The sequence below is a fragment of the Oncorhynchus nerka genome, linkage group LG24, assembly GCF_034236695.1.
Source record: "Oncorhynchus nerka isolate Pitt River linkage group LG24, Oner_Uvic_2.0, whole genome shotgun sequence".
Taxonomy (NCBI): domain Eukaryota; kingdom Metazoa; phylum Chordata; class Actinopteri; order Salmoniformes; family Salmonidae; genus Oncorhynchus; species Oncorhynchus nerka.
The window spans coordinates 94,583,025-94,607,242 of record NC_088419.1 but is presented as its reverse complement, the minus strand read 5'-3'; the positions used below and the strand labels follow the sequence as shown (position 1 = coordinate 94,607,242).

The window sequence follows — 24,218 nt, the reverse complement described above, 5'->3', positions numbered from 1 at the left end:
TGTTAAAATCCCCAACTACAATAAAAGTGGATTTGTTTTTTCCAGTTTGGAAAAAGTCCAGTGTTGTTCCTTGAGGGCCATCGTGGTATCGGCTTGAGAGGGAATATACACGGCTGTGACTATAGCAGAAGAGAATTCTCTTGGAAGGTATTATGGTCGGCATTTGATTGTGAGGTATTCTAGTTCGGGTGAATAAAAAGACTTGAGTTTCTGTACGTTATCACAATCACACCATGAGTAGTTAATCATGATACATGCACCCCCGCCTTTCTTTTTCCGGAGAGTTCTTTATTCCTGTCTGCGTGATGTACTGAGAACCCAACTGGCTGTATGGACAGGGACAGTATATCCGGAAAGAGCCATGATTCGGGTGAAACAGAGTATGATACAGTCCCTGATGTCTCTCTGGAAGGAGATCCTCGGCCTGAGCTCGTCTACTTTATTATCCAGAGACTGAACATTTGCAAGTAATATACTCAGAAGCGGTGGAAGTTGTGCCTGCCTCCTAAGTTGGACTTTAAGTCCACTCTGAAAACCTCTTCTCCACTGGCAGCGTCTTGGAAGAGCCTCTGGGATAAGTTCAAATGCCCTTGGGGGTACGAACAAAGGATACAATTCAGGAAAGTCGTATTCCTGGTTGTAATGCTGGTGAGGTTACCATCGCTCTGATATCCAAAAGTTATTTCCGGCTGCATGTAATAACACAAAAAACATTCTGGGCTAATAATGTAAGAAATAACACACACAAAAAACGAAATACTGCAAAGTTTCTTAGGAGCTAGAAGCAGAGCTGCCATGTCTGTTGGCGCCATCTATGTATATAAAGTAGTCCACTATATAGGGAATAGGATGTATTTGGGACACAGCTTAGATTTCCCTCTAAAATATGATTGACAGCGAAACGGTCATAATTAAAACTCTTCCTCTGCCAATACAATATCTGCCTTTCCGCTCACCAAGTAACTGTTTATAAGCACCCGAATATATAAAAAAAAATATATATATTTTTACCCCATTTTCTCCCCAATTGGTAGTTACAGTCTTGTCTCAATGCTGAAACTCCCGTACGGACTCGGGAGAGGCGAAAGTCGAGAGCCGTGCATCCTCCGAAACACAACCCAACCAAGCCGCACTGCATCTTGACACAATTCCCACGTATTAACCACCACTGTGTCAGAGGAAACACCGTACACCTGGCGACGTGTCAGCATGCACTGCGCCCGGCCAGCCACAGGAGTCGCTGCCGGCCAAACACTCCCCTAACCCGGACGACTTTGGACCAATTGTGCGCCGCCCCATGGGTCTCCCGGTCGCGGCCGGCTGCGCCAGAGCCTGGACTCAAACCAGGATTTCTAGTGGCACAGCTAGCACTGCGATGCAGAGCCTTAGACCATTGAGACACTCTGGAGGCTGAAACCCCCGAATAGTTACAGTAAAGACTAATGAAGAACCCAGAAGACCACAGACAGACAGACAGACAGACAGACAGACAGACAGACAGACAGACAGACCACTATGTTAGTAGTATTCATGACAGACAGACAGACAGACAGACAGACAGACAGACAGACAGACAGACAGACAGACAGACAGACCACTATGTTAGTAGTATTCATGACAGACAGACAGACAGACAGACAGACAGACAGACAGACAGACCACTATGTTAGTAGTATTCATGACAGACAGACATACAGACAGACAGACAGACAGACAGACGTGCCATGTGGTGTGTTACTGCATACAGACCCTGGCAGACAGGAGGTTGGCTCCAGGCCCCCTGCCCCCCACAGATGCTCTGGGTGGCCCTGGGCATGGGGGTGTATCCTGGGTGGCACACGTACAGCGCCATGGAGCCTGGCGACGTAGAGGAGAACTGGAGCTCTGCATGCTTCACCTGCAGGGGGGGACCACAGTCCAGGTCTGGAAGACATAGAAACATAACGGCACAGTTACAGCACAATTACAGCAACGACACAGTTACAGCAACGACACAGTTACAACAACGACACAGTTACAGCACAGTTACAGCAACGACACAGTTACAACACAGTTACAGCAACGACACAGTTACAACAACGACACAGTTACAGCAACGACACAGTTACAGCAACGACACAGTTACAGCAACGACACAGTTACAGCAACAACGACACAGTTACAGCAACGACACAGTTACAGCAACAACACAGTTACAGCAACGACACAGTTACAGCAACGACACAGTTACAGCAACGACACAGTTACAGCAACGACACAGTTACAACAACGACACAGTTACAGCAACGACACAGTTACAGCAACGACACAGTTACAGCACAGTTACAGCACAGTTACAGCAACGACACAGTTACAGCAACGACACAGTTACAGCACAGTTACAACAACGACACAGTTACAGCAACGACACAGTTACAGCAACGACACAGTTACAGCAACGACACAGTTACAGCGACACAGTTACAGCACAGTTACAGCAACGACACAGTTACAGCACAGTTACAGCAACGACACAGTTACAGCAACGACACAGTTACAGCAACAGACACAGTTACAGACAACAGTTACAGCAGTTACAACAACGACACAGTTACAGCAACAGTTACAGCAACGACACAGTTACAGCAACGACACAGTTACAGACAACGACACAGTTACAACACGACACAGTTACAGTTACAGCAACAACACAGTTACAGCAACGACACAGTTACAGCACAGTTACAGCAACGACACAGTTACAACAACGACACAGTTACAGCAACGACACAGTTACAGCACAGTTACAACAACAACACAGTTACAGCAAAAACACAGTTACAGCAACGACACAGTTACAACAACGACACAGTTACAGCAACGACACAGTTACAGCAACGACACAGTTACAGCAACGACACAGTTACAGCAACGACACAGTTACAGCACAGTTACAGCAACGACACAGTTACAGCAACAACACAGTTACAGACACAGTTACAACACACAGTTACAGCACCGACACAGTTACAGCAACAACACAGTTACAGACACAGTTACAGCACAGTTACAACAACAACACAGTTACAGCAACGACACAGTTACAGCACAGTTACAACAACAACACAGTTACAGCAATGACACAGTTACAGCACAGTTACAACAACGACACAGTTACAACAACGACACAGTTACAGCAACGACACAGTTACAGCACAGTTACAGCAACGACACAGTTACAGCACAGTTAAAAACAGTTACACAGTTACAGCAACAACAGTTACAGCAGCGACACAAAAACGACACAGTTACAACAACAACACAGTTACAGCAACACACAGTTACACGACACAGTTACAACAACAGCACAGTTACAGCAACGACACAGTTACAGCACAGTTACAGCACAGTTACAGCAACGACACAGTTACAGCAACGACACAGTTACAGCAACGACACAGTTACAGCAACGACACAGTTACAGCAACGACACAGTTTCACAGTTACAACAACAACACAGTTACAGCACAGTTACAACAACAACACAGTTACAGCAACGACACAGTTACAGCAACAGCAACAACACAGTTACAACAACAACACAGTTACAACAACAACACAGTTACAGCAACAACACAGTTACAGCACCGACACAGTTACAGCAACGACACAGTTACAGCAACGACACAGTTACAGCAACGACCTACTATAATGGCAGAGTCATAGTAACATAGATGTGACCTACTATAATGGCAGAGTCATAGTAACATAGATGTGACCTACTATAATGGCAGAGTCATAGTAACATAGATGTGACCTACTATAATGGCAGAGTCATAGTAACAGAGATGTGACCTACCCTCCACCACAATGACAGAGTCATAGATGTGACCTACCCTTCACACACCGGGATGTTGGCCTTCTAGGCAGAGTTGCAAAGTAAAAAGCCATATCTTAGACTGGCCAATCAAAAGAAAAGATGGGCGAAAGAACACAGACACTGGACAGAGGAACTCTGCCTAGAAGGCCAGCATCCCGGAGTCGCCTCTTCACTGTTGATGTTGAGACTGGTGTTTTCTGGGTACTATTTAATGAAGCTTCCAGTTGAGGACTTGTGATGCGTCTGTTTCTCAAACTAGACACTCTAATGTACTTGTCCTCTTGCTCAGTTGTGCACCGGGGCCTCCCACTCCTCTTTCTATTCTGGTTAGAGACAGTTTGCGCTGTTCTGTAAAGGGAGTAGTACACAGTGTTGTACAATTTCTCGGATGGAATAGCCTTCATTTCTCAGAACAAGAATAGACTGATGAGTTTCCGAAGAAAGGTCTTTGTTTCTGGCCATTCTGAGCCTGTAATCGAACCCACAAAGGCTGATGCTCCAGATACTCAACTAGTCTAAAGGCCAGTTTTATTGCTTCTTTAATCAACACAACAGTTTTCAGCTGTGCTAACATAATTGCAAAAGGGTTTTCTAATGATCAATTAGCCTTTTAGCTAACCCAATGTGCCATTGGAACATAGGGGTGATGGTTGCTGATAATGAGCATCTGTAGATATTCCATTATTAAATGTCAGCCGTTTCCAGCTACAATAATGATTTACAACATTAACAATGTCTACACCACATTTCTGATCAATTTCATGTTATTTTAAAGGAAAGTGATTTTCTTTAAATAAAAACAAGGACATTTCTAAGTCACCCCAAACTTTTGAATGGTAGTGTACGTAGTCTATGTGTCTTTGTCATCGCTGAGATGATCGTATTATGATAGACAGCTGTTTAAATATCAGCTGAGGGATTATCACCTCTTGACCCCATAGTCTCTACAGCCATGTTTTAGGGCAAAGTGAACCCACAAAATAGACTGCTCTAACGTCTGTCCGTCCGACCGACCGACCGACCGACCTACCTACCTACCTACCTACCTACCTACCTACCTACCTACCTACCTACCGACCGACCGACCGACCGACCGACCGACCGACCCGACCGACCGACCGACCGACCGACCGACCGACCGACCGACCGACCGACCCGACCGACCGACCGACCGACCGGCCGACCGACCGACCGGCCGACCGACCGACCGACCCGCCTGCCTGCCGACCCGCCTGCCTGCCTGCCTGCCGACCGACCGACCCCGACCCCGACCGACCGACCCCGACCGACCTACCCGACCTACCTACCGACCGACCGACCGACCTTGACCCGACCGACCGACCTGCCGACCCGACCGACCGACCGACCTACCGACCGACCCTGACCGACCGACCGACCGACCGACCGACCGACCGACCCGACCGACCGTGTCCGACCTGCTGATGTCGACGACCGTGACTCCCGACCGAAGGTTCCGACCGAACATTCACACTTGTACTTCCCGATGACCGTGGAAACGACCGTTCCTCCGTTCAGACACCGGGCTGGAGGACCGCACCGGGTCTGGCCTCCTGGGGACCGAGACAGAGACAGACAGACAGACAGACAGACAGACAGACAGACAGACAGACAGACAGACAGACAGACAGACAGACAGACAGACAGACAGACAGACGAGACAGACAGACACATGTTTAATGGACCCGACCGACCGACCGACGACCGACCGACCGACCGACGACCGAGACGAGACGAGACACCATTAGCATGAATTCCGACCGACCGACCCGAGGCAGGATGTGACCGTGACCGTGTGTGTGTGACCGACCGTGTGTGTGTGTGTGTGTGTGTGTGTGACCGTGTGTGTGTGTGTGTGTGTGTGTGTGAGTGTGTACATGCATGCTTGTGTTTGAAGTTGGTTAATCTAATTAAACATTAAAGGGCTTCATCAACCGACCGACCGACCGAAGACCGACTGACCGAGCTGACCGCCCGACCCGACCCGACCGACCCGACCGACCGACCGACCGACGACCGACCGACCGACCGACCGACCGACCGACCCGACCGACCCGACCCGACCCGACCGACCGACCGACCCGACCGACCGACCCGACCGACCGACCGACCGTCACTGCCTGCCTGCCTGCCTACCTACCTACCTACCTGCTTGCCTGTGCCTGATTCACCTACTACCTACCTACACCTGCTGTGGGGATGACTGATTCAGGTTCCGGGAACATTCACACTTGTACTTCCCGATGTAGGGAAACATGTTCTCCGTTCAGACAGGGGCTGGATGACTGATTCATACTCCCTGGGGATGACTGATTCAGACAGACAGACAGACAGACAGATGACAGACAGACAGACAGACAGACAGGGATGACAGACAGACAGACAGACAGACAGGGATGACACATGTTTAATGGAACTGTACAGGGATGACTGTTTCATACTGTCCAGTAAGGGGATGACTGTTTGTGTGTGTGTATGTGTGTGAGGATGACATGCATTCATACTGTTGAAGTTGGTTAACTAATTCATAAGGGCTTCATCAACAGATTCATGAGCTGTACTGAAACGAGTCACTGATTCATACTGTACTGAAACGAGTCACTGATTCATACTGTACAGGGGATGACTGATTCATACTGTACAGGGGATGACTGATTCATACTGTACAGGGGATGACTGATTCATACTGTACAGGGGATGACTGATTCATACTGTACAGGGGATGACTGATTCATACTGTACAGGGGATGACTGATTCATACTGTACAGGGGATGACTGTTTCATACTGTACAGGGGATGACTGTTTCATACTGTACAGGGGATGACTGTTTCATACTGTATAGGGGATGACTGATTCATACTGTATAGGGGATGACTGATTCATACTGTACAGGGGATTCATACTGTACAGGGGATGACTGATTCATACTGTACAGGGGATGACTGATTCATACTGTATAGGGGATGACTGATTCATACTGTACAGGAGATTCATACTGTACAGGGGATGACTGTTTCATACTGTATAGGGGATGACTGATTCATACTGTATAGGGGATGACTGATTCATACTGTATAGGGGATGACTGATTCATACTGTACAGGGGATGACTGATTCATACTGTACAGGGGATTCATACTGTACAAGGGATGACTGATTCATACTGTATAGGGGATGACTGATTCATACTGTACAGGGGATGACTGATTCATACTGTACAGGGGATTCATACTGTACAGGGGATGACTGATTCATACTGTACAGGGGATGACTGTTTCATACTGTACAGGGGATTCATACTGTACAGGGGATGACTGATTCATACTGTATAGGGGATGACTGATTCATACTGTACAGGGGATTCATACTGTACAGGGGATGACTGATTCATACTGTATAGGGGATGACTGATTCATACTGTACAGGAGATTCATACTGTACAGGGGATGACTGTTTCATACTGTATAGGGGATGACTGATTCATACTGTATAGGGGATGACTGATTCATACTGTATAGGGGATGACTGATTCATACTGTACAGGGGATGACTGATTCATACTGTACAGGGGATTCATACTGTACAAGGGATGACTGATTCATACTGTATAGGGGATGACTGATTCATACTGTACAGGGGATTCATACTGTACAGGGGATGACTGATTCATACTGTACAGGGGATGACTGTTTCATACTGTACAGGGGATTCATACTGTACAGGGGATGACTGATTCATACTGTACAGGGGATGACTGATTCATACTGTACAGGGGATGACTGATTCATACTGTATGAATACAAAACACATTTGACATTAACCATAACGTGTGTGTGTGTGCGTGTGCGTGCGTGCATGCATGAGAGAGATAGAGAGAGAGAGAGTGAGTGAGTGAGGGAGAGAGAGATAGAGAGATAGAGATCGATATTGATGGACAGAGAGAGAAAGAGAGAGAGAGAGGGAGACATAGAACTCACCCACTTCACAGTGTTTGCCAGTGAACCTGTATGGACAGACACAGAGGAAGCTCCCTGCCTCCTCTTTACAGGAGCCTCCGTTGCGACACGGGCCAGAGGCGCAGGTATTGAGTCTGACTGAGGGTGGAGAAAACATATTAACATCAATCAATCGGTGTGAGGGAAATCATTGCAGTAGAAACCATATTCACAGCACACAAAGGGCTTGTTATGAACCTTGTTTAACGAAGCAATAAGGCCCGAGGAGGTGTGGTATATGGCCAATATACCACGGCTAAGGGATGTTCTCATGCACGATACAACGCCGAGTGCCTGGATACAGCCCGTGGTATATTGGCCATATAACACAACCCCCCGAGGTTCCTTATTGTTAGTATAAACTGGTTACCAATGTAATTAGAGCAGTAAAAATACATGTTTTGTCATACCTGTGGTATACAGTCTGATATACAGTACCAAGGCTGTCAGCCAATCAGCATTCAGGGCTCGAACCACCCAGTTTACAATAAAGAATAATGGGTTCTTCAACCCGGGCTAATTGTTTCCTATGTCTTATTAGGTGAATGCTAATGGCATACTACCTTTCTCATGAGCATGAGGTCATACTACCTTTCTCATGAGCATGAGGTCATACTACCTTTCTCATGAGCATGAGGTCATACTACTTTCTCATGAGCATGAGGTCATACTACCTTTCTCATGAGCATGAGGTCATACTACCTTTCTCATGAGCATGAGGTCATACTACCTTTCTCATGAGCATGAGGTCATACTACCTTTCTCATGAGCATGAGGTCATACTACCTTTCTCATGAGCATGAGGTCATACTACCTTTCTCATGAGCATGAGGTCATACTACCTTTCTCATGAGCATGAGGTCATACTACCTTTCTCACAGTGCTTCCCTCTGTATCCATGCTTGCACTCGCAGGTGTAGCCTCCATCCCTCTCATAGCACTGACCTCCGTTCAGACACGGAGACGAATCACAGACCGATCGAGGCTGTACTGGAAAACACACGCACCGACTTGACTGCGTTCCATCACACACAAACTCACAGACACACACACACACACACACACACACACACACACACACACACACACACACACACACACACCGACTTGACTGCGTTCCATCACACACAAACTCACAAACACACGCGCACGCACACGCACACGCGCACGCACACGCACGCGCGCACGCACGCACGCACGCACGCACGCACGCACGCACACACACACACACACACACACACACACACACACACACACCGACTTGACTGCGTTCCATCACACACAAACTTACAGACACACGCGCGCACACACACACACACACACACACACACACACACACGCACACGCACACGCACACGCACACACACACGCACACACAGACTTGACACACTACGGACGCATCGGCAACTCTAAAACGAACCCATCACCCAGGTTACCACATCCCTCCACCCATCGTCCAAACATACTGAGCCCAAAGAAACATCAACCGAAGGAGGGTAACCCGAGTGAAGGGATTTTTAACTAAATACTCTGCTTTTCAATGTGCCTCCTGTGGCTCTTTTTATTGTCTGAACTGCCTCCTCCACCAAGCCGTTCGGGAAGGGGTGGTAGGGGGACGGAGGAGATATGACAAATACCATTGGTTTTTATTTATTTCACCTTTATTTAACCAGGTAGGCAAGTTGAGAACAAGTTTTCATTTACAATTGCGACCTGGCCAAGATAAAGCAAAGCAGTTCGACACATACAACGACACAGAGTTACACACGGAGTAAAACAAACATGCAGTCAATAATACAGTAGAAAAATAAGTATATATACGATGTGAGCAAATGAGGTGAGAAGGGAGGTAAAGGCAAAAAAAGGCCATGGTGGCAAAGTAAATACAATATAGCAAGTAAAACACTGGAATGGTAGATTTGCAATGGAAGAATGTGCAAAGTAGAAATAGAAATAATGGGGTGCAAAGGAGCAAAATAAATAAATAAATACAGTAGGGAAAGAGGTAGTTGTTTGGGCTAAATTATAGGTGGGCTATGTACAGGTGCAGTAATCTGTGAGCTGCTCTGACAGTTGGTGCTTAAAGCTAGTGAGGGAGACAAGTGTTTCCAGTTTCAGAGATTTTGTAGTTCGTTCCAGTCATTGGCAGCAGAGAACTGAAAGGAGAGGCGGCCAAAGGAAGAATTGGTTTTGGGGGTGACCAGAGAGATATACCTGCTGGAGGGCGTGCTACAGGTGACTGAGATAAGGGGGGACTTTACTTAGCAGGGTCTTGTAGATGACCTGGAGCCAGTGGGTTTGGAGATGAGTATGAAGCGAGGGCCAGCCAACGAGAGCGTATAGGTCGCAGTGGTCGGTAGTATATGGGTATTTGGTGACAAAACTGATGGCACTGTGATAGACTGCATCCAATTTATTGAGTAGGGTATTGGAGGCTATTTTGTAAATGACATCGTCGAGGATCGGTAGGATGGTCAGTTTTACAAGGGTATGTTTGGCAGCATGAGTGAAGGAGGCTTTGTTTGCGAAATAGGAAGCCAATTCTAGATTTAACTTTGGATTGGAGATGTTTGATGTGAGTCTGGAAGGAGAGTTTACAGTCTAACCAGACACCTAGGTATTTGTAGTTGTCCATATATTCAGTCAGAACAGTCAGAACCGTCCAGAGTAGTAATGTTGGACAGGCAGGGGCAGTTGCAGGCAGCGATTGGTTGAAGAGCATGCATTTAGTTTTACTTGTATTTAAGAGCAATTGGAGGCCACGGAAGGAGAGTTGTATGGCATTTAAGCTTGCCTGGAGGGTTGTTAACACAGTGTCTGCAGCTGCTTTCCAATCTTTGGGAATCTCAGACGACACGAAAGAGAGGTGGAACAGGCTAGTAATAGGGGTGGCAACAATTTCGGCAGATAATTTTCGAAAGAAAGGGTCCAGATTGTCTAGCCCGGCTGATTTGTAAGGGTCCAGATTTTGCAGCTTTTTCAAAACATCAGCTGACTGGATTTGGGAGAAGGAGAAATGGGGAAGGCTTGGGCGAGTTGCTGTGAGGGGTGCAGTGCTGTTGACCGGGGTAGGAGTAGCCAGGTGGAAAGCATGGCCAGCCGTAGAAAAATGCTTCTTTAAATTCTCAATTATAGTGGATTTATCAGTGGTGACAGTGTTTCCCATCCTCAGTGCAGTGGGCAGCTGGGAGGAGGTGTTCTTATTCTCCATGGACTTTACAGTGTCCCAAAAACGTTTTTGAGTTTGTGTTGCAGGAAGAAAATTTCTGCTTGAAAAAGCCAGCCTTGGCTTTTCTAACTGCCTGTGTATATTGGTTTCTAGCTTCTCTGAAAAGTCGATGCTAATGCAGAACGCCATAGGATGTTTTTGTGTTGGTTAAGGGCAGTCAGGTCTGGAGAGAACCAAAGGCTATATCTGTTTCTGGTTCTAAATTTCTTGAATGGGGCATGCTTATTTGAGATGGTGACGAAGGCATTCAACAAAAATAACCAGGTATCCTCTACTGACGGGATGAGGTCAATATCCTTCCAGGATACCCCGGCCAGGTCGATTAGAAAGGCCTGCTCGCTGAAGTGTTTCAGGGAGCGTTTGATATTGATGAGTGGAGGTCGTTTGACCGCTGACCCATTACGGATGCAGGCAATGAGGCAGTGATGGCTGAGATCTTGGTTGAAAACAGCAGAGGTGTATTTGGAGGGCAAGTTGTTTAGGATGATATCTATGAGGGTGCCCGTGTTTACGGCTTTGGTTCGGTACCTGGTAGGTTCATTGATAATTTGTGTGAGATTGAGGGCATCAAGCTTAGATTGTAGGATGGCTGGGGTGTGGATTTTTAAAAGTAGAAGTTCAAATTGTTTGGGTACAGACCTGCATAGTATGAGAGATCTCTGCAGTAGATTGCAACACTGCCCCCTTTGGCCGTTCTATCTTGCCGTTCTATCTTGTCTGAAAATGTTGGAGTTAGGGATGAGATTTCAGATTTCAGAATTTTTGGTGGTCTTCCTAAGCCAGGATTCAGACACGGCTAGAACATCCAGGTTGGCAGAGTGTGCTAAAGCAGTGAATAAAACAAACTTAGGGAGGAGGATTCTGATGTTAACATGCATTAACATGCATAACATGCTATTACGGTTACAGAAGTCATCAAAAGAGAGCGCCTGGGGAATAGGAGTGGAGCTAGGCACTGCAGGGCCTGGATTCACCTCTACATCCCCAGAGGAACAGATGAGGAGTAGGATTAGGGTACGGCTAAAAGCTATGGTCATCTAGAACGTCCGGAACAGAGAGCAAAAGGAGGTTTCTGGGGGCGATAAAATAGCTTCAAGGTATAATGTACAGACAAAGGTATGGTAGGATGTGAATACAGTGGAGGTAAACCTAGGTATTGAGTGATGATGAGATAGATATTGTCTCTAGAAACATCATTGAACCCGGTGATGTCATCGCATGTGTGGGTGGTGGAACTGAAAGGTTGCCAGAAAGACCTTGAACTCCGCACTCATACAGATGGCTGTATTGTCTGATACGGGGACGACCATGATTACTGAGCACTTCCCTGAGATTCTCAGTTGTTGTTGCTGATTTTGCAGTGCAGACTGGGAAAACTTCAAGCCATTTGGAGTGAACAACCACAGCCAACAAGAACATATTCCAAAGGAAAGGCCCTGCCTAGTCAATGTGAATGCGAGTCCAGGGTTTTCCAGGCCACTCACAAGGGCTGATGGGAGCTTGTGCTGGGACATTTCCTAGTAGCACATGATTGGACATGCTCTTCCACCGCTTTGTCCAATCCTGGACATGCTCTTCCACCGCTTTGTCCAATCCTGGACATGCTCTTCCAACGCTTTGTCCAATCCTGGACATGCTCTTCCAACGCTTTGTCCAATCCTGGACATGCTCTTCCACCGCTTTGTCCAATCCTGGACATGCTCTTCCACCGCTTTGTCCAATCCTGGACATGCTCTTCCACCGCTTTGTCCAATCCTGGACATGCTCTTCCACCACTTTGTCCAATCCTGGACATGCTCTTCCACCGCTTTGTCCAATCCTGGACATGCTCTTCCACCGCTTTGTCCAATCCTGGACATGCTCTTCCACCGCTTTGTCCAATCCTGGACATGATCTTCCACCGCTTTGTCCAATCCTGGCCACCACATGTGCGCTCTTGTTGTAGCTTTCATTCTGAATACACCTGGGTGGAAGAGTTCCTTCTGTAAAAGTGGCACTAATAGTTGAAGCTCCCAAAGCAGGATGCCGTCCTCCACCAAGAGTTTGTTTCCCCTTTTAAAATAAGGCTGCAATTCTTTCGTAGGACAGTGGGCCGGCCGTCTCTCCTTGACGAAGCGGCTGACTTTGGAGAAAAGAGGGTCTCTAACAGTTCATTATCTTCAGTTTCCGATGGTCTATCTTAGGAGCTGTTTCAATAAACCAGCCCGTCTTTGCAGGCGCCCGGAGACGTATTTTCTACAGCTCACCCAGGGTGACAACAAGCAAGACGTGATGCTGACTAGCCTCTCTGCGATGTACTCCATCTTCTGCGATCCCGTATGGAGAGCCATCACTTGTGACGATGAGTTAGCGCTTTGGGTCGTAATGCACAAGCAGTGCCGAAGACGACAGCAAGTGCTTGGATTTCTGGAAGGCTGTTTCTAGGGGGTTGTGCCGCTTCCATTTGTTTATAACTTACAGGAGGAGACGCAGTGGGTCCAGGTCAGAGGCCACGTCAGGGAGAGAAAAAAAGAAAGAAGCCACAATAGTTTAAACATCGCAAGGTAGGCCCGTAAGCTCACTCACATCTTTGGGTTCTGAGGCCTCTTTGATTGTACAGGGGTTGAAGCCCATTGGCTGTGACTTTGTGCCCCAAGTTCTGTACTTCAGGAAAACACATTTTTCAAGCAAAGCCCTGCGCTCACCCAGTCTTGATAGCACTGTTTCAAGGTTTTTTAGATGGTCTTCCTCAGTGACACCAGGTGATAAGGATATAACCCAGGTATACAGCAGTGTGCCTGCCAACAGATTATGTTCTTTGAAAGATAGCACAGGCAGGGGAGGCTCCACACGGAAGATGTGTGTACTGAAACAACCCCTTGTGGGTGTTTATTCTAGCCACTTTCATGATATTCGTGAGACATGTCCAAGTTTGGAACAGCATGTCCCACCAGATATCTTTGTAAAAAGCCCCTCTATCCTTGGCAGTAGGTACTGGTCCAGCCTGGATGCTACATTGGCAGTTAGCTTGTAATCTCCACAAATCCTGATATTTCCATCGGGCTTCATTACTGGGACAATGCGGGGCAGCACACTCAGAGTAAGGGATTGGTTCCAGTATTCCAGTGGTCTGGAGCCTGTCCAGCTCTGCCTCGACAATCTGTTGTAGTGCAAACGGAACGTGGCGTTCTTTGCAGAAGCATGGTCGAACAGACCGGTCCACCTGAATTCACACTTTAGTCTCTTCTAGTTTTTCCAAGTTCATCTTTGAAAACATCTGCTTGTTTAGTGTGCTGGACAACACACTGTCCTGAGTCCAGTTGTAATACTGCCATCCAATCTCTTCCCAGCAGATTGGGACCTTGGACCATCACCGTCTTCAGTCGTCTTCAGTCGTGTTAACCTTTGTGCTGGACGTTGACGCACCCTGAACGGAATGCTCTCTTCTGTCTATAACTTCAGCACTGTTAGCCGAGTGCTCTAGTTTCAACTTGGGTACTTTGGCTTTTAGGTCAGCGAAAGCATGTTCTCCCAAAACAGTACAGGAAGACCCTGTTTCCACCTCGAACACGACTGGCGAGTTATCCAACTCCACTGTTGTCACCAGGTGGCTTGTGGGGTTTCTCTTTAATCACCATTACATAGGCTTGTGGGGTTTCTCTTTAATCACCATTACATAGGAATACCTAGGCTGGATAAAGTAATCCCTCTCAACCCCCCCCCCCCCCCTTAAAAGATTTAGATGCACTACTGTTCCACTGGATGTCATAAGGTGAATGCACCAATTTGTAAGTCTGCTAAATGACTTAAATGTTAAATGTTATAGGCTGGGGGGTTTCTCTTTAATCACCATTACATAGGCTGGGGGGTTTCTCTTTAATCACCATTACATAGGCTGGGGGGTTTCTCTTTAATCACCATTACATAGGCTGGGGGGTTTCTCTTTAATCACCATTACATAGGCTGGGGGGTTTCTCTTTAATCACCATTACATAGGCTGGGGGTTTCTCTTTAATCACCATTACATAGGCTGGGGGGGTTCTCTTTAATCACCATTACATAGGCTGGGGGGTTTCTCTTTAATCACCATTACATAGGCTGCGTCCTCGACAACCTCATTTGCTTCTTCCTCAGATCATTTAAAAATGTTTTATAGTTCAATCTGAACTGCTTTTTTCCCTGTTTTACAGAGTTGAGTCTCCTCTACGGCTGCATCGGCAACTTCATGTAGAACTAACCCATCACTCATGTTACCACAGTCCCACTTAGTCAACACCAAAATAAATCCTATTTAAATTTCTCTCTCCCCAACAGGGAATGTGAATCTCACACACACACGTCGTGCCACCGCCTCGACACAAAATACACAAGTGTTTATCACTATGGTAACCAGGCTCTCGTATACAGCAACACAAAATGCAGAGGCCAAGGGACCAATCCTTGAATTTGTGCAGAAGAAAAAGCAGAAGAAGAAGATGATGTAAGGGAAGAAGAAGAAGTAGAGGAAGAAGAAGAAGTAGAGAAGAAGAAGAAGAAGTAGAGGAAGAAGAAGAAGTAGAGGAAGAAGAAGAAGAAGTAGAGGAAGAAGAAGAAGAAGTGGAGGAAGAAGAAGAAGAAGTAGAGGAAGAAGAAGAAGTAGAGGAAGAAGAAGAAGAAGTGGAGGAAGAAGAAGAAGTAGAGGAAGAAAAAGAAGTAGAGGAAGAAAAGAAGAAGTAGAGGAAGAAGAAGAAGTAGAGGAAGAAGAAGAAGTAATAGAGGAAGAAGAAGTAGTAGAGGGGGAAGAAGAAGAAGTAGAGGAAGAAGAGGAAGAAGTAGAGGAAGAAGAAGAAGTAGAGGAAGAAGAAGAAGAAGTAGAGGAAGAAGGAGAAGTAGAGGAAGAAGAAGAAGAAGTAGAGGAAGAAGAAGAAGTAATAGAGGAAGAAGAAGAAGAAGTAGAGGAAGAAGAGGAAGAAGTAGAGGAAGAAGAGGAAGAAGTAGAGGAAGAATAAGTAATAGAGGAAGAAGAAGAAGTAGAGGAAGAAGAAGAAGAAAAATAAGAAAAATAAGAAGAAGTAGAAGTAGAAGAAGAAGTAGAAGTAGAAGAAGAAGTAATAGAGGAAGAAGAAGAAGTAGTAGAGGAAGAAGAAGAAGTAGTAGAGGAAGAAGAGGAAGAAAGGAAGAAAGAAGTAGTAGAGGAAGTAGAGGAAGAAGAGGAAGAAGTAGAGGAAGAAGAAGAAGTAGTAGAGGAAGAAGAAGAAGTAGTAGAGGAAGAAGAGGAAGAAGTAGAGGAAGAAGAAGAAGTAGTAGAGGAAGAAGAAGAAGTAGTAGAGGAAGAAGAAGAAGTAGTAGAGGTGGAAGAAGAAGATTACGAAAAAGAAGTAGAAGAAGCAGCAGCATCAGCAGCAGAGGCTCTTACCATAGGGCGGATAGAAGTCCTTGTGATCTAGGTCTGCCACACCTGTCTGACAGGTACACAGGTAGGTTCCTCCGTACTCCAGACAGGGTCCTCCGTCAGGACACGGCCTGCTGTTACTGCATGGGGTCTGGGTCACCTCTGAGGAGGACAGGGGGGGGTCAGAGAGATAAAAATCATGTTGTGACACTATGTCAAGAGTTGCAAAGTAATTATTTCATCAAGGCAACCAAACAAGGAATGTGTCTTTTTGTTACCAACTACAGTAGAATATGAGACTGGACCTACAGCGTACAAGATTATATGATACTACGTACCAAACTGACAGTAGATTCCGGTGAAGCCGGAGGTGCAGACACAGGTCCCGTCCACACAGACTCCTCCATTCTGGCACAGACACTCTCCTGAAGACACAAGCAGAACAAGAGGAAATCCTTATTTATCTTATAAAAGCCTAAAGTCTAAAACACAACAAGTTAAAGCCACTGACAGAAGAGCTCACATCCTGACGGGACATTGGATATCGGCTGAAAGGGATGTTGATTTGATTTATTAGGCACCTCATTAGCCGATGCTAATGGCGACAGCTAGTCTTACTGGGATCTCTATTAGCCGATGCTAATGGCGACAGCTAGTCTTACTGTGGTCTCTATTAGCCGATACTAATGGCGACAGCTAGTCTTACTGTGGTCTCTATTAGCCGATGCTAATGGCGACAGCTAGTCTTACTGTGGTCTCTATTAGCCGATGCTAATGGCGACAGCTAGTCTTACTGTGGTCTCTATTAGCCGATGCTAATGGTGACAGTTAGTCTTACTGGGATCTCTATTAGCCAACGCTAATGTCGACAGCTAGTCTTAATGTGGTGTCTATTAGCCGATGCTAACGGTGACAGCTAGTCTTCGTGTGGTCTCTCTTAGCCAACGCTAATGGTGACAGCTAGTCTTACTGGGATCTCTATTAGCCGATGCTAATGGTGACAGCTAGTCTAACTGGGATCTCTATCAGCTGACGCTAATGGTGACAGTTAGTCTTACTGGGATCTCTATAAGCTGACGCTAATGGTGACAGTTAGTCTTACAGTAGTCTCTATTAGCCGATGCTAATGGTGACAGCTAGTCTTACTGGGATCTCTATCAGCTGACGCTAATGGTGACAGTTAGTCTTACTGGGATCTCTATAAGCTGACGCTAATGGTGACAGTTAGTCTTACAGTAGTCTCTATTAGCCGATGCTAATGGTGACAGCTAGTCTTACTGGGATCTCTATTAGCTGACGCTAATGGTGACAGTTAGTCTTACTGGGATGTCAATTAGCCGACGCATGTCACATGTCAGTACATACACACAACCAGTAGGTCACATGTCAGTACATACACACAACCAGTAGGTCACATGTCAGTACACACAACCAGTAGGTCACATGTCAGTACATACAACCAGTAGGTCACATGTCAGTACACACAACCAGTAGGTCACATGTCAGTACACACACACAACCAGTAGGTCACATGTCAGTACACACAACCAGTAGGTCACATGTCAGTACATACACACAACCAGTAGGTCACATGGCAATACACACACACAACCAGGAGGTCACATGTCAGTACATACACACAACCAGTAGGTCACATGTCAGTACAGACACACAACCAGTAGGTCACACGTCAGTACATAAACACAACCAGTAGGTCACATGTCAGTACACACAACCAGTAGGTCACATGTCAGTACACACAACCAGTAGGTCACATGTCAGTACAGACACACAACCAGTAGGTCACATGTCAGTACAGACACACAACCAGTAGGTCACACGTCAGTACATAAACACAACCAGTAGGTCACATGTCAGTACACACAACCAGTAGGTCACATGTCAGTACATACACACAACCAGTAGGTCACATGTCAGTACATACACACAACCAGGAGGTCACATGTCAGTACACACAACCAGGAGGTCACATGTCAGTACATACACACAACCAGGAGGTCACATGTCAGTACATACACACAACCAGGAGGTCACATGTCAGTACATACACACAACCAGGAGGTCACATGTCAGTACATACACACAACCAGTAGGTCACATGTCAGTACAGACACACAACCAGTAGGTCACACGTCAGTACAGACACACAACCAGTAGGTCACATGTCAGTACACACAACCAGTAGGTCACATGTCAGTACATACACACAACCAGTAGGTCACATGGCAATACACACACACAACCAGGAGGTCACATGTCAGTACATACACACAACCAGTAGGTCACATGTCAGTACAGACACACAACCAGTAGGTCACACGTCAGTACAGCCACACAACCAGTAGGTCACATGTCAGTACATACACACAACCAGTAGGTCACATGTCAGTACAGACACACAACCAGTAGGTCACACGTCAGTACAGACACACAACCAGTAGGTCACATGTCAGTACATACACACACAACCAGTAGGTCACATGTCAGTACATACACACAACCAGTAGGTCACATGTCAGTACACACAACCAGTAGGTCACATGTCAGTACATACAACCAGTAGGTCACATGTCAGTACATACACACAACCAGTAGGTCACATGTCAGTACAGACACACAACCAGTAGGTCACATGTCAGTACATACAACCAGTAGGTCACATGTCAGTACATACACACAACCAGTAGGTCACCACAACCAGCAGGTCACATGTCAGTACACACAACCAGTAGGTCACATGTCAGTACATACACACAACCAGTAGGTCACCACAACCAGTAGGCCACACGTCAGTACATACACACAACCAGTAGGTCACATGTCAGTACACACAACCAGTAGGTCACATGTCAGTATATAAACACAACCAGTAGGTCACATGTCAGTACAGACACACAACCAGTAGGTCACATGTCAGTACACACAACAAGTAGGTCACATGTCAGTACACACACACAACCAGTAGGTCACATGTCAGTACATACACACAACCAGTAGGTCACATGTCAGTACACACACACAACCAGTAGGTCACATGTCAGTACAGACACACAACCAGTAGGTCACATGTCAGTACATACACACAACCAGTAGGTCACATGTCAGTACACACACACAACCAGTAGGTCACATGTCAGTACATACAACCAGTAGGTCACATGTCAGTACACACAACCAGTAGGTCACATGGCAGTACACACATAACCAGTAGGTCACATGTCAGTACATACACACAACCAGTAGGTCACATGTCAGTACATACACACAACCAGTAGGTCACATGTCAGTACACACAACCAGTAGGTTACATGTCAGTACATACAACCAGTAGGTCACATGTCAGTACACACACACACAACCAGTAGGTCACATGTCAGTACAGACACACAGCCAGTAGGTCACATGTCAGTACACACAACCAGTAGGTCACATGTCAGTACACACATAACCAGTAGGTCACATGTCAGTACATACACACAACCAGTAGGTCACATGTCAGTACATACACACAACCAGTAGGTCACATGTCAGTACATACACACAACCAGTAGGTCACATGTCAGTACACACAACCAGTAGGTTACATGTCAGTACATACACACAACCAGTAGGTCACATGTCAGTACACACAACCAGTAGGTCACATGTCAGTACACACACACAACCAGTAGGTCACATGTCAGTACATACACACAACCAGTAGGTCACCACAACCAGTAGGTCACATGTCAGTACACACAACCAGTAGGTCACATGTCAGTACATACACACAACCAGTAGGTCACCACAACCAGTAGGTCACATGTCAATACACATACACAACCAGTAGGTCACATGTCAGTACATACACACAACCAGTAGGTCACCACAACCAGTAGGTCACATGTCAGTACACACAACCAGTAGGTCACATGTCAGTACATACACACAACCAGTAGGTCACCACAACCAGTAGGCCACACGTCAGTACATACACACAACCAGTAGGTCACATGTCTGTACACACAACCAGTAGGCCACATGTCAGTACCTACACACAACCAGTAGGTCACATGTCTGTACAAACACACAACCAGTAGGCCACATGTCAGTACATACACACAACCAGTAGGTCACATGTCTGTACAAACACACAACCAGTAGGTCACATGTCTGTACAAACACACAACCAGTAGGTCACATGGGGGAGAGGCTTCGTGCCGTGAGGTGTTGCTTTATTGGTTGTTTGAAACCAGGTTTGTTGTTCACTATACAGTATAAGATGGAAGGGAGTTCCATGTACTCACGGCTCTGTATTATACTGTACGTTCCCTTGAATTTGTTCTGGTCCTGGGGACTGAAATATGTCTGGTGGGGCCTAGTGTGTGTGTGTGTGTGTGTGTGTTGACTATGCAAATAATTAGGATTTTCCAACACCTTAATGTTTCTTATAAAAACAAGAAGTGACGCAGTTACAGTCTTTCCTCAAATCTCAGCCAAGAGAGACTGGCATTCACGGTATTAAGTAGTTCTCAAACTGGTATGAATAGTAGTATTTAGGGTAGTATTTAAACACATGTTTTTAGGCAGCAGCATCAACAGTATCAACAGTCTCAGTGCAACATTGGAGGTAGATGGCCAACATGGGGAGGGAAGGGGGGGATACCTAGTCAGTTGTACAACTGAATGCATTCAACTGAAATGTGTCGTCTGCATTTAATCCAACCCTTCTGAATCAGAGTGGTACGGAGGGGCTGCCTTAATCGATGTCTCCGTAATCGGGGGGGGCTGCCTTAATCGATGTCTCCGTAATCAGGGGGCTGCCTTAATCGATGTCTCCGTAATCAGCGGGGGGCTGCCTTAATCGATGTCTCCGTAATCAGCGGGGGGGGCTGCCTTAATCGATGTCTCCGTAATCAGCGGTGGGGGGGGGGCTGCCTTAATCGATGTCTCCGTAATCAGCGGGAGGGGGGGCTGCCTTAATCGATGTCTCCGTAATCAGCGGGGGGGGCTGCCTTAATCGATGTCTCCGTAATCAGGGGGGCCTTAATCGATGTCTCCGTAATCAGCGGGAGGGGGCTGCCTTAATCGATGTCTCCGTAATCAGCGGGAGGGGGGCTGCCTTAATCGATGTCTCCGTAATCAGCGCCCTGAGAGTAGTAGTTGTTGGGGGTTAACTGCCTTGCTCAAGGGCAGAACGGCAGATTTTTACACCTGAGTTCTCGGATTGTGTTTGTGTGTTCCTCTCCCGCTACCTCTCTCTCTCCTTCCTCTCCCGCTACTTCTCTCTCTCCTTCCTCTCCCGCTACCTTCTCTCTCCCGCTACCTTCTCTCTCTCCTTCCTCTCCCGCTACCTCTCTCTCTCCTTCCTCTCCCGCTACCTTCTCTCTCCCGCTACCTTCTCTCTCCCGCTACCTTCTCTCTCCCGCTACCTCTCTCTCTCCTTCCTCTCCCGCTACCTCTCTCTCTCCTTCCTCTCCCGCTACCTTCTCTCTCCCGCTACCTTCTCTCTCTCCTTCCTCTCCCGCTACCTTCTCTTTCCCGCTACCTTCTCTTTCCCGCTACCTTCTCTCTCCCGCTACCTTCTCTCTCCCGCTACCTCTCTCTCTCCTTCCTCTCCCGCTACCTCTCTCTCTCCTTCCTTTCCCGCTACCTTCTCTCTCCCGCTACCTTCTCTCTCTCCTTCCTCTCCCGCTACCTTCTCTCTCTCCTTCCTCTCCCGCTACCTTCTCTCTCCCGCTACCTTCTCTCTCTCCTTCCTCTCCCGCTACCTTCTCTCCTTCTCTCTCCCACTACCTTCTCTCTCCCGCTACCTTCTCTCTCTCCTTCCTCTCCCGCTACCTTCTCTCTCTCCTTCCTCTCCCGCTACCTTCTCTCTCCCACTACCTTCTCTCACCCGCTACATTCTCTCTCCCGCTACCTTCTCTCTCCCGCTACCACTCTCTCCCGCTACCACTCTCTCTCCTTCCTCTCCCGCTACCTTCTCTCTCCCGCTACCTTCTCTCTCTCCTTCCTCTCCCGCTACCTTCTCTCCTTCCTCTCCCGCTACCTTCTCTCTCCCGCTACCTTCTCTCTCTCCTCTCCCGCTACCTTCTCTCTCCCGCTACCTTCTCTCTCTCCTCTCCCGCTACCTTCTCTCTCCCGCTACCTTCTCTCTCCCGCTACCTTCTCTCTCCCGCTACCTCTCTCTCTCCTTCCTCTCCCGCTACCTTCTCTCTCTCCTCTCCCGCTACCTTCTCTCTCTCCTCTCCCGCTACCTTCTCTCTCCCGCTACCTTCTCTCCTTCCTCTCCCGCTACCTTCTCTCTCCCGCTACCTTCTCTCCTTCCTCTCCCGCTACCTTCTCTCTCCCGCTACCTTCTCTCTCCCGCTACCTTCTCTCTCTCCTCTCCCGCTACCTTCTCTCTCTCCTCTCCCGTTACCTTCTCTCTCTCCTCTCCTGCGACCTACTCTCTCTCTCTCTGAGTATCCTGCTCTTTTTTCCACAGGGCCTTCCAAGTGAGCCAGGCAGGAAAGTATTTGGGAGATTTAGGAGACTCTATATAAGCCTTGATAGTTATTTCAGCTCAAGGGTGAGGAGTAGCGTGAATCTGCAATGCCTGACATAATATTAAAGAGCTTTTGGAGGAGCAAGTGGCAGTGGTTGTGTCCCGAGCAGCACCATGTTCCATACTTTAGTGCATTATCTTTGACCAGAAGTAGTGCACTACGTAGGGACTTAGGGTGCCATTTGGGACTCAGGCCAGAGTCAGAGCTCTGCTGCCCTGCTGCAAGGCATATTATACCAGCCATGTCTGATGAAACTACTAATACCAAGCATGAGGTCCAGCCCATAAACACAGAGGCCCCATATCCTTTCAAGTCTAGACAAAGCAGCACTTCCCCTTATTGGTAAACTAATAAAGCGGGCCATAAAGCAATCATTCCCGACATCAAGCGACTGTTGTTGCCCAGGATCCCGTCGTAAACAGGGCGCGGTTCAGATAACTGTGGTGATAATTAACATCGTCAATCATCACAGCGGAATAGAACAGACACTCACCTTCTCACAGACACAGCTCCACACATTCCCTCCTATGCAGCTACTAGCAGGATAGCTAGCTAGTCCCTCTCTCGTCTACACTGAACTTGTCCAACTGTCTTCTGCACGATAACTGTACCTGTCCTACTGTCTTCAGCTCTAGCAGACTCTGGTCCACTACCTGTCTGTAGCTTCCTGTCCGACTGTCTTCAACTAGAGCAGACTCAGGTCCACTACCTGTCTGTAGCTTCCTGTCCTACTGTCTTCAACTAGAGCAGACTCTGGTCCACTACCTGTCTGTAGCTTCCTGTCCTACTGTCTTCACCTAGAGCAGACTCTGGGCCACTACCTGTCTGTAGCTTCCTGTCCTACTGTCTTCAACTAGAGCAGACTCTGGTCCACTACCTGTCTGTAACTTCCTGTCCTACTATCTTCAACTAGAGCAGACTCTGGTCCACTACCTGTCTGTAACTTCCTGTCCTACTGTCTTCAACTAGAGCAGACTCTGGTCCACTACCTGTCTGTAACTTCCTGTCCTACTGTCTTCAACTAGAGCAGACTCTGGTCCACTACTGTCTTCAACTAGAGCAGTCTGGTACCTGTCTTCCTGTCCTACTGTCTTCAACTAGAGCAGACTCTGGTCCACTACCTGTCTGTAAGCTTCCTGTCCTACTGTCTTCAGCTAGAGCAGACTCTGGTCCACTACCTGTCTGTAGCTTCCTGTCCTACTGTCTTCAACTAGAGC

The 24,218-nt window shown here is 47.2% G+C and overlaps 1 pseudogene; it reads right to left on the bottom strand.

Annotated features, from left to right (window-relative positions):
* The window catches only part of LOC115124405 (sushi, nidogen and EGF-like domain-containing protein 1), a 169,495-nt pseudogene that overhangs the window by 42,457 nt on the left and 102,820 nt on the right, over positions 1-24,218 (bottom strand).